Source organism: Anomaloglossus baeobatrachus, chromosome 9 (genome assembly GCF_048569485.1).
Source record: "Anomaloglossus baeobatrachus isolate aAnoBae1 chromosome 9, aAnoBae1.hap1, whole genome shotgun sequence".
Lineage (NCBI taxonomy): Eukaryota > Metazoa > Chordata > Amphibia > Anura > Aromobatidae > Anomaloglossus > Anomaloglossus baeobatrachus.
Window position 1 is genome coordinate 193,739,536 of NC_134361.1, and position 11,277 is coordinate 193,750,812.

General features: G+C 38.9%; 1 protein-coding gene across 2 annotated transcripts in view; it reads left to right on the forward strand.

The window, feature by feature from the left end:
• LMX1B (LIM homeobox transcription factor 1 beta) overlaps positions 1 to 11,277 on the forward strand; it is a 252,598-nt gene that overhangs the window by 119,667 nt on the left and 121,654 nt on the right. The gene's annotated exons all lie outside the window — the stretch shown is intronic.

The window sequence follows — 11,277 nt, forward strand, 5'->3', positions numbered from 1 at the left end:
GTGCGTCTTATAAAACGAAAAATACGGTATATGGGTGAGTTGTATATAAATCTTATCTTTTGTCCGTAGAATGCTTTAATATTCACCCACCCTAGTCAGTTTTACCTATTATATTGCATACCTTTGCCCATGAATAATTTGCATGCCTCCTTATTACCCAGGATGACCTAATCTGTTCCCATAATGGGTTAAAGGTAACTTAACCATCCAAGGCAAAAATAAGCACAGCCCTTTCATCACTTCACCAAAGGCACTTTAACAAGATTATATCCAGATAAGATAACAATCCTTCAGTCTCAAGTGGAGAATCCTGTCCCCCTATTAGTGTGTGACAAGACCCACTTTAAGCTGAGGGCTGGTATCCATCATTAGGTGAGGCCAGGCCTAATTATCCTGTAATTGCAGCCTGCAGCTCTCTGCCATTCTCTATTCACACAAGATTAGGTTCTTTCAAAATAAGAAGCTTGGAAGCCGAAAGGTGTCAGAGTAATAAATTAATGATAGAGAAACTTTAGCTTCTGGGCCCCTATCTCTCTTTTAACTCTCCTTTAACAGATCTGCTCTAATGACATGTTTTCTGGGTTTTTTTTGTGGGTCATATACAATTGGCTAATACAAATGAAAAAGACGTGTAGCATTTTATGAAAATTTGAAGACTTTGAGATTCAAACATCACAAATCACTAAAAATAAAAAATACATGACAATATAAAAGCACAGGCAGGGAATGCAGCAGTCATTTCCATTACATCACCTGACATAGTGCAACCAATCAATAGGAACTATCCTAGCCTGTATAAAAGCAGAGGCAGGAAATGGAGCAGTCATTTCAATTACATGACATGATATAGTTCAGCCAATCAATAGGGACTATCATAGCCTGTATAAAAGCAGAGGCAGGAAATGTAATTTCTAATATATCACATGATGTAGTGCACCCAATCAGTAGCAACTATCCTAGCCTGTATAAAAGCAGAGGTAGGGAATGCAGCAGTCATTTCAATTACATGACATGATATAGTTGAGCCAATCAAGAGGGACTATCATAGCCTGTATAAAAGCAGAGGCAGGGAATGCAATTTCTAATATATCACATGATGTAGTGCACCCAATCAGTAGCAACTATCATAGCCTGTATAAAAGCAAAGGCAGGAAATGCAGCCGTCATTTCTAATACATTGCATGATATAGTGCAGCCAATCAGTAGGGATTACCATAGCCTGTATAAAAGCAGAGCTAGGGAATGGAGCAGTAATTTCGATTATATCACATGATATAGTGCAGCCAATCAGAAGAGACTATTATAGCCTAAATAAAAACAGAGGCAGGGAATGCACCAGTCTTTCCTATTACATCACATGATATTTTTTCTTATTATTAATAAATAATAATAATAATAATAATAATAATAACAATACTAATAATTATTGTTATTATTATTATTATTCAGAAATGGCTGTAAATATTCAAAAGCATAACACAATTAGGTAGGGTTTTTGCACTTATGAACCTAATATTTTATATTTTAGCTTATATAATTTTTTTGTATTTTATTTATATAAATTATATTTTAGTATTTTATATTTTAGTTTATATAAATAATATTTTAGTATTTGATATTTTAGTTTATATAAATTATATTTTACTTTTTTATATAAATTTTCTTTTGTATTTTATATTCTAGTTTATGGAAATAATATATTAGTATTTTAGATGTTAGTTTATTTATATAAATTAAATTTAAATATTTTATATTTTAGTTTATATAAATTATACTTTAGTATTTTATATTTTAGTTTATATAAATTTTACTTCAGTATTTTATATTTTAGTTTCTTTATATAAATTATATTTTAGTATTTTATATCTTAGGTTATATAAATTATATTTTAGTATTTTATATCTTAGTTTATTTCTTTAAATTATATTTTAATATTTTATATTTTAGTTTATATAAATTATATTTTAGTATTATATATGTTTCTTTATATAAATTGCATTTTATATTTTAGTTTCTTTATATAAATTATTTTTAGTATTTTATATCTTAGTTTATATAAATTATATTTTCTTTTGTATTTTATATTCTAATTTATGTAAATAATATATTAGTATTTTATATGTTAGTTTATTTATATAAATTATATTTTAATATTTTATATTTTAGTTTATTTTTATAAATTATACTTTAGCATTTTATATTTTAGTTTATATAAATTATAGTTCAGTATTTTATATTTTAGTTTCATTATATAAATTATATTTTAGTATTTTATATCTTAGTTTATTTCTATAAATTATATTTTAATATTTTATATTTTAGGTTATATAAATTATATTTTAGTATTTTATATCTTAGTTTATTTCTATAAATTATATTTTAATATTTTATATTTTAGGTTATATAAATTATATTTTAGTATTTTATATTTTAGTTTCTTTATATAAATTATTTTATATAAATTATATTTTCTTTTGTATTTTATATTCTAATTTATGTAAATAATATATTAGTATTTTATATGTTAGTTTATTTATATAATTTATACTTTAGTATTTTATATTTTAGTTTATATAAATTACACTTCAGTATTTTATATTTTAGTTTCTTTATATAAATTATATTTTAGTATTTTATTTCTTAGTTTATTTCTATAAATTATATTTTAATATTTTATATTTTAGTTTATTTATATAAATTATACTTTAGTATTTTATTTCTTAGTTTAGTTCTATAAATTATATTTTAGTGTTTTATATTTTAGTTTATATAAATTATAATTTAGTATTTTATATTTTAGTTTATATAAATTGTACTTTAGTATTTATATTTTTTTTTATAAAACTGTGCGGATTTATTAAACTAGCACAGTAAGCGATATTTCCCTGTATACGGTGTTTGGCATTCTAGTTGTGAATTATTTGCTCTGCAGTCCGCCCAGCATTAGTATTGTGAAAGGACTGTTGTAATGAAGTGATTATCTATCTGACTCTTGGCATCCTGCTTCTTTTATTAAATCTCTCTCTGGCTGTGGTTTCTGCATTTCTTTAGCAGGGCGAGAATATTAAAGGAGATAACGTGTATTTCTTTTCAGTCGTCGCTGCGGATGGATATATCAGCTGATGCGCGCAGCGACTTTATAAATATTCATCATTTGGGCAATAATTGTTCTTGGATTTCTATCTTTGGGAAGAAAATACGTCTAGTAGCATGGACAAAAATGGAAATAAATAGAAAAGCATAAAGAATAAAAGTAATAAAAGCAGAAAAACATGCTAGATTAGCTTCATTACCTAAACATTGATGGAATATTACGATCTAGCGATCAGAACTTGAAGGATATCTCATGATATTAAGGTGCACTGACCTATCCTAAGATTCCGAACCTGTGGTCATGAGACGGGTCATGGAGGTCATCATCGGGAATGATTTGGTTGGAAGCGAATACACTATACAACCTGGTGGAAAATCCTTTCGTTCATAGCCCATAATAAAAACCCAAAGAAGCTCTCCAATTAAGACTGAGTGTAATTGAGACCCCTTATTTATATGAAATCTCAGTTCTTGGTCAACGGGTATAAATGGATCGTGACATCAGAAACCAACCTATTGCCTAACTCAAGCTTTTGTCTTAAAGGGAACCTCTCACCAGATTTTGGCCTTCTAAACTAAAACTAGCAACTTAAGCAGCGCTTGTACTGCAGTCTATAAAGTGGCACGTTACCCCTCATCCCCCCTGTAGACCCCAAAAATACTTTTGTAAAATCTCCTGCCATGTAAGTAAACCGTCCTGTCCAATGGGCGTCCTAATCTGCACCTCCTGTCCCTCCTTTCACCCTCCTCCTGTGCTTTTGACGCCTCCTATGCCTCGGAAACCATAAACGTAAGTGGGCAAAGTCTTGTCTTTGTACATACATATTCCCGGCTCGCGCAAGCGCTGTTCGCTCTGCCCTGTTGAGGCCAGAGACGAAAACATAGTTGCACCTGCGTGAACCGGCAAGTTTTCTGCACAGCCACAAGATTTTACGCGGCGATGTGGATGACATCATCCATTCATCCACATCACCGGGCAGAATCTTGCGCCTGCGCAGAAAACTCGCCGGTTCGCGCAGGCGCACCTATGTTTTCAGCTTTGCCTGAAATAAGGCAGAATGAACTGCGTTTGCGCGAGCCTGGAATATTAACATTTTGCCTGCCTACGTGGATGGCGTCCGAGACATCATCCACTTCAATCAGCACAAGAGGAGAGCGAAAGGAGGGACAAGAGGCGCAGATTAAGATCCCCATCGGACCGAACAATTTACATACAGGGCGGGAGATTTTATAAAGGTATTTTTGGGGTCTACAGGGGCTTTATAGAATGTAGCACAGTTTTAGTTTAGAATGTCAAAAATCTGGTGACAGGTTCCCTGTAAATTTCATTTTCAAATATTTCTGGCCATATTTTTTTATCCTGTATCACAATCTTTATTAAAAAGAAAAATTAGATATCTTGCAATTCTCACATTGGCCACTGGGGTTTTGTTAGACTCTTACTTCTGTTATTTCAGGAAATCAACATGTACATTAACAGCAATAGACTCAGACCCAAATTGTATTGAAGCTTCTAATGATCATGTGCAAATGTCATTGTGAAAGGAGGTGGAGCAGGATCAGATGTGACATTGTTTCTGTGATTGGTAGATGCTGTGTTATCAGCTGTGTAAAAAAGGTGTTACATGTTATCGTAATCCTGCCTGTGATGATAATGAGACTGCTGAAAAGTCTTCCTTAAAGGACAAGAAGTGTGTCTAAAAAAATCTCTTGTGACCAGTGTGAAAATTCCAAGTTAATATTCATTCTTTTTTAATACAGATAGTCATATGAAAAAAATTGGCATTTTTTTTAAATACATGAAACACAAAAACTTAATTTAAACAATATATAGGTGTTAATCGAATGATCAGCCGACATCTCTCTTCCCCTGACTTCTCCATCGATGCTGTCAAGCTTTTTGGCAACTAGTTACATGCCAAAAAGCAAGAGGATCGGTCATTGGAAATCCACCATGTTGGATCCTACTTTCACCCAACATCATCTGTCGTGGGAGCGTTTGAAGACCCCCATAAATATTAGACTGAAGGCTGATCTAGCTGACCTTACTATTAGGCCTAGGACACACGGCATGAAAATTGGAGCAAGTGGAATGCGATAAAACATCGCATTCCACTCGGACCAATATTACTCTATGTGTCAGCACCCATGAGCGATTATTTTCTCAACCCTAATCGGACCGAGAAAATAATCGCAGCATGCTGTGGGTGCAATGTGATCATTGTTTCTCTCGCACCCATTCAAGTCTATGGGGCGAGAGAAAAACCGCACTGCACTCGCGGTACACCGATATATTGCGAGTGCAGAGCGAGAATGGCAATAGCCGGCAACGGAAGAGAGAGGGAGATAAATCCCTCCCCTCCGCAGCGCCGGTCCGACCCTCCTCAGCACTGGCCTGCCCCTCCTTAGCGCTGGCCCGCCCTTCCTCTGTGCCTGACCACCCCTCCTCAGTTCTGGCCCGCCTCCCGCAGCTGTGGTCCGATAGCACGATCGGACCTCAGTCACAGTGACACTTGCATGACACTCGGCTCCTGCTGTGCTGCCTGCCCCAGCCGAGTGTCATGCGAGGATCGCAGTAATCTCTGTGTGGCCTCGGCCCTAGGGAGACTTTCGGCCTTGAAACTCTATATGAGATGGGATGGTAGAATACAGCTGAATAGAACTTGTTCCTTAGAGGATATTTTTTCTTATTATTTTACTGAAATGAATATATTTGAGGTTGAAAATCATTTTTGCAATTGGGATTCATTGCAAATGTTGGACCGTTTGGCTTGTACAGGCTCTTTGTTTCCCTGCACATGCAACTTTGATGTCATCTGTGGTCATAAATCAGTAGAGAGAAGTTCAGAAAAAAGGCAGATACAAGAGTTAAAGCTCCCCATCAGACCACAATTGTTATGCTAGGTATGGGGAAGTACCCTGCATATGGCAACAGGGAAGGGAAACCCTAAGTCTAGGGAAAGGGGAGATAGTGACCCCTGACCAATCCTTCCGCTGGCCCCTGGCTCCCCTAACCACTCTAGATAGGTTCCACACGTATGTGCCGAGCAGGATACCTGGCCCTGGTTGACCCTGTACTGGGAACTAGGTAAAAAACGGATGGGATGAGCACTTAGTCAACCCCACTAAGCTCTAAATAACAAACAGGGAATACAAACAGGGGGAATGAACGTGTCGAATAACTTATCTCCAAGAAGACTTAGGGAGAGAAACAGCAACAAACAACAATGTTTCTTCAGATGAATACAAGCCAACTGTTTACATCCAAGGCCTGTATAGGAATATAACCTCATCATCAGCAAACATCCAGGGGAAATGTGAGTCTTTAAGGACACAAGGGGAGGTAAAGATGATTAGAGGCTGAAAAGTATGGATATCCACAGGGTCCTAAAAGGAAAGGCATAAACCCCCAGCAAAGAAGATACATAGGATACCATCTGTACCACAGCAGGTAGAAGAGAATGTTAGGGAGCAGTTTGTGTAGCCAAATGCTGCGACCTTCTGCAGCCGAACACCACATGACTGTCTGTCAACCGTGACACACCCGTCACAATGATAGTAAGTCATTCGGCAGCCATCAGTAGAGGCTATAGGAGGCAAAAGTGCAAGATTTTTAATGAAACCCAATAGCAAAAGTGATTTTTAGTCCCAATAACATGCATTAAAAAATTAAAAATGGTGGACAACCCCATGAACCTTTAAATGTGTGCTCTACATGGCTGTATGGTGATTTAATTAAGCCTAACACATGTTATATATGTAATAGGATGGCATCCTGTCACTATTAACCTACTATTTTTTACATGCAGTGAACTAAATTAGGCTTTATTGGCATTGTGTAATTTCTAAGAACCATTGTAAGTCTAAGTGGGTGTACATTGTGTGGTTTTGTGGAACACAGGTTCTTTCAGGTTGAAGATTAAGTCATCATGAAATTATTATAGTATGATGCAATACATGAAAATAATAAACTGTATGAATTCAATGATGAATAACGCATACAATTAAAATATTATTCAAAATCAGTGATGAGTGGGCACTACCATGCTCGGATCCTCAGTACTCATAACTAATGATGAGCGAGCACTACCATGCTCGGGTGCTCAGTACTCATAACTAGTGATGAGTGGGCACTACTATGCTCTGGTGCTCGGTACTCGTAACTAGTGATGAGCGAGCACTACCATGCTCAGGTGCTCAGGACTCGTAACTATTGATGAGTTAGCACTACCATGCTCGGGTGCTTGGTACTGGTAACTAGTGATGAGCGGGCACTACCATGCTCAGGTGCTCTGTACTCGTAACTAGTGATGAGCGGGCACTACCATGCTTGGGTGCTCGGTACCCGTAACAAGTGATGAGTGAGCACTACCATGCTCGGGTGCTCGGTACTTGTAACTAGTGATGAGCGGGCACTACCATGCTCGGGTGCTCAGTACTCGTAACTAGTGATGAGCGATCACTACCATGCTCGGGTGCTCAGTACTCGTAACTAGTGATGAGTGGGTATACCATGCTCGGGTGCTCTGTACTCGTAACTAGTGATGAGCGATCACTACCATGCTCGGGTGCTCAGTACTCATAACTAGTGATGAGCGGGCACTACCATGCTCAGGTGCTCTGTACTCGTAACTAGTGATGAGCGAGCACTACCATGCTCGGGTGCTCAGTACTCGTAACTAGTGATGAGCGGGCACTACCATGCTCAGGTGCTCTGTACTCGTAATTAGTGATGAGCGGGCACTACCATGCTCAGGTGCTCAGTACTCGTAACTAGTGATGAGCGGGCACTACCATGCTCAGGTGCTCAGTACTCGTAACTAGTGATGAGCGGGCACTACCATGCTCAGGTGCTCAGTACTCGTAACTAGTGATGAGCGGGCACTACCATGCTCAGGTGCTCAGTACTAGTAACTAGTGATGAGCGGGCACTACCATGCTCAGGTGCTCAGTACTCGTAATTAGTGATGAGCGGGCACTACCATGCTCAGGTGCTCAGTACTAGTAACTAGTGATGAGCGGGCACTACCATGCTCAGGTGCTCAGTACTCGTAACTAGTGATGAGCGGGCACTACCATGCTCGGGTGCTCGGTACTGGTAACTAGTGATGAGCGGGCACTACCATGCTCGGGTGCTCAGTACTCGTAACTAGTGATGAGCGGGCACTACCATGCTCAGGTGCTCGGTACTCATAACTAGTGATGAGCGAGCACTACCATGCTCGGGTGCTTGGTACTCGTAACTAGTGATGAGCGGGCACTTACATGCTCGGGTGCTCTGTATTCGTAACTAGTGATCAGCGAGCACTACCATGCTCGAGTGCTCTGTATTCGTAACTAGTGATCAGCGAGCACTACCATGCTCGAGTGCTCTGTATTCGTAACTAGTGATGAGCGGGCACTACCATGCTCGAGTGCTCTGTATTCGTAACTAGTGATGAGCGGGCACTACCATGCTTGGGTATTCGGTACTCGTAACTAGTGATGAGCGGGCACTAGCATGCTGCGGTGCTCTGTACTCGTAACTAGTGATGAGCGGGCACTACCATGCTCGGGTGCTCTGTATTCGTAACTAGTGATCAGCGAGCACTACCATGCTTGGGTATTCGGTACTCGTAACTAGTGATCAGCGAGCACTACCATGCTTGGGTATTCGGTACTCGTAACTAGTGATGAGCGGGCACTACAATGCTTGGGTGCTCAGTACTCGTACCCAGCAATTGGATGCTTTGATGGGCATCCACCTACCCTAGTATAATGGAAATCAGTGGAAAACTCAAGCATTTTTCCTGAAGATTTCCCTGGAAAAGTGCTTGAGTTCCATTATCTTGGGTACTTGAATAGTCTCACTCTCAAAGCTGTAGTGGATGGTGAGACAAAGACCCTGAAAGTCAATAGTTCAAAACATTGTTACCCTTTTGCTCCTCAGTGTATGAAAAGGCCAATATTTTTAAAAACCCATGAAAATTGGGGGTTCATGTTAAAGATTATGTTTTTTTCTTATTTTTTTGCATTGTGTGAAATTATTGTGGACTGGCGTCAAGGTAAAGAGTAGTAGTTAGGGCATAACATATAGTTGCTTGATAAAGGTTGGAAACAACCGAAAGTTGCCGCGCCATATGGGCTATTAAAGTCTATTAAAGGATTTGTCTTAAAACCAAGGGGGCCCGAATGGTCCTTTTTTGTCCATACGAGAAGACCAATGGTATTAAAGATCGATGATAGTTGGAGGCCCTGTTGGAGATCTTGCATTGAGGCCCTTGAGCTTCAAGGTATGTCACTGGTGGTAGTTCAGCAATGAAGAGGAACTTTCCAAAAATTTTGAACATCACCCAGAAAATTGCTTATATATTTTTTTCTTTCAGATTTTTGGTCACTCGATCATTCTACCAAACAATGTCGTCCAGCAGATAACATGTTAAACACGAGCACATTCCAAACTCCACTTTGTTGGTGTGGAAAACCTCATTATTTGTTTTGTGGTAGAGCGGACAATGGAGAGAATCGCATAAATAAAGCCTTGGTACAGTCAAACTGTCAGCCTCTCAATTTGATCAGGGACCCCCCTAATTAAATCTAATTCATTAGCAGCCAAAAATTAGATCTTGTACCCACAGCCGCCACTTCAAACGAGGTTACTCTCGCTCTCATCCATCATGGCTATAAGTAACCCATTTAAAGTCAGCCATATGCGAGGAGCAGTGAAATTAGCTTGTCATAACGAGTTAGGTGATAAGTGCCTGCGAGATATGACCAATGGAAATGGCTCTTAGCACATTACAGGAGGACATATTGTCAGACCGTTTGCTTAAGACAAATGTGGCTGTATTAATGTGATTATGGGCGGGAAAATATACCTTCATCTCGTTAGTAATTAAAAAAAGGACTTCTTTGTTGAAGGGCGATATATTTTATGCAATAATATTGTATATTATCTCTGGCCATCATGTTGATCTGATATATCTGTTATATTGATATCTAAAACTGTCCACGGACCAAACAGGAGCCTATTTGGTGGCACATATCATGGTAGTCCACAGGAACTCCATATGCTGTTGTATGGAATATCACAGATTAACCATGACACATTCACAATCGGTGGAGTATGCGGGCACAGTAGAGTCAATAGATTGCTATAAGCATGAACCTTCCAGGGATTGTGCCATCTAATGTATAGAATATCTCAGATTAACCATGACACATTCACAATCGGTGGGGTATGCGGGCACAGTAGAGTCAATAGATTGCTATAAGCATGAACCTTCCAGGGGTTGTGCCATCTAATGTATAGAATATCTCAGATTAACCATGACACATTCACAATCGGTGGGGTATGCGGGCACAGTAGAGTCAATAGATTGCTATAAGCATGAACCTTCCAGGGATTGTGCCATCTAATGTATAGAATATCTCAGATTAACCATGACACATTCACAATCGGTGGGGTATGCGGGCACAGTAGAGTCAATAGATTGCTATAAGCATGAACCTTCCAGGGGTTGTGCCATCTAATGTATAGAATATCTCAGATTAACCATGACACATTCACAATCGGTGGGGTATGCGGGCACAGTAGAGTCAGTAGATTGCTATAAGCATGACCCTTCCAGGGGTTGTGCCATCTAATGTATAGAATATCTCAGATTAACCATGACACATTCATAATCGGTGGAGTATGCGGGCACAGTAGAGTCAATAGATTGCTATAAGCATGAATCTTCCAGGGGTTGTGCCATCTAATGTATAGAATATCTCAGATTAATCATGACACATTCACAATCGGTGGAGTATGCGGGCACAGTAGAGTCAATAGATTGCTATAAGCATGATTCCACAAACCTAATGTGGCGCCCCTGAGGCTTCAGTCACCACAGAGTATTGTATCTGACTTAAGATGCAATGCTCATACCGGGTAAGGAAGAGGATAATCACTGGTTTTCACTTACAAAATACACTTAGGTGGTTTTCAGCTAGCCAGAAGTTACACAACACAGGTGGGCACCATAGCAATGGTTGTTTCCCCAGCACTGGTGAGTCATCAAAAAGGTGGGGGCTGCCTGGGAAGTGAGTGAACACATTCACAGCAACCCCACAAAACCACTGGCCCAGTGACGAGTTATGCCCTGCAGGTCCCATGGGGTGCTATACTAACAGGAACCTATTTGGTGGCACACATCATGGCAG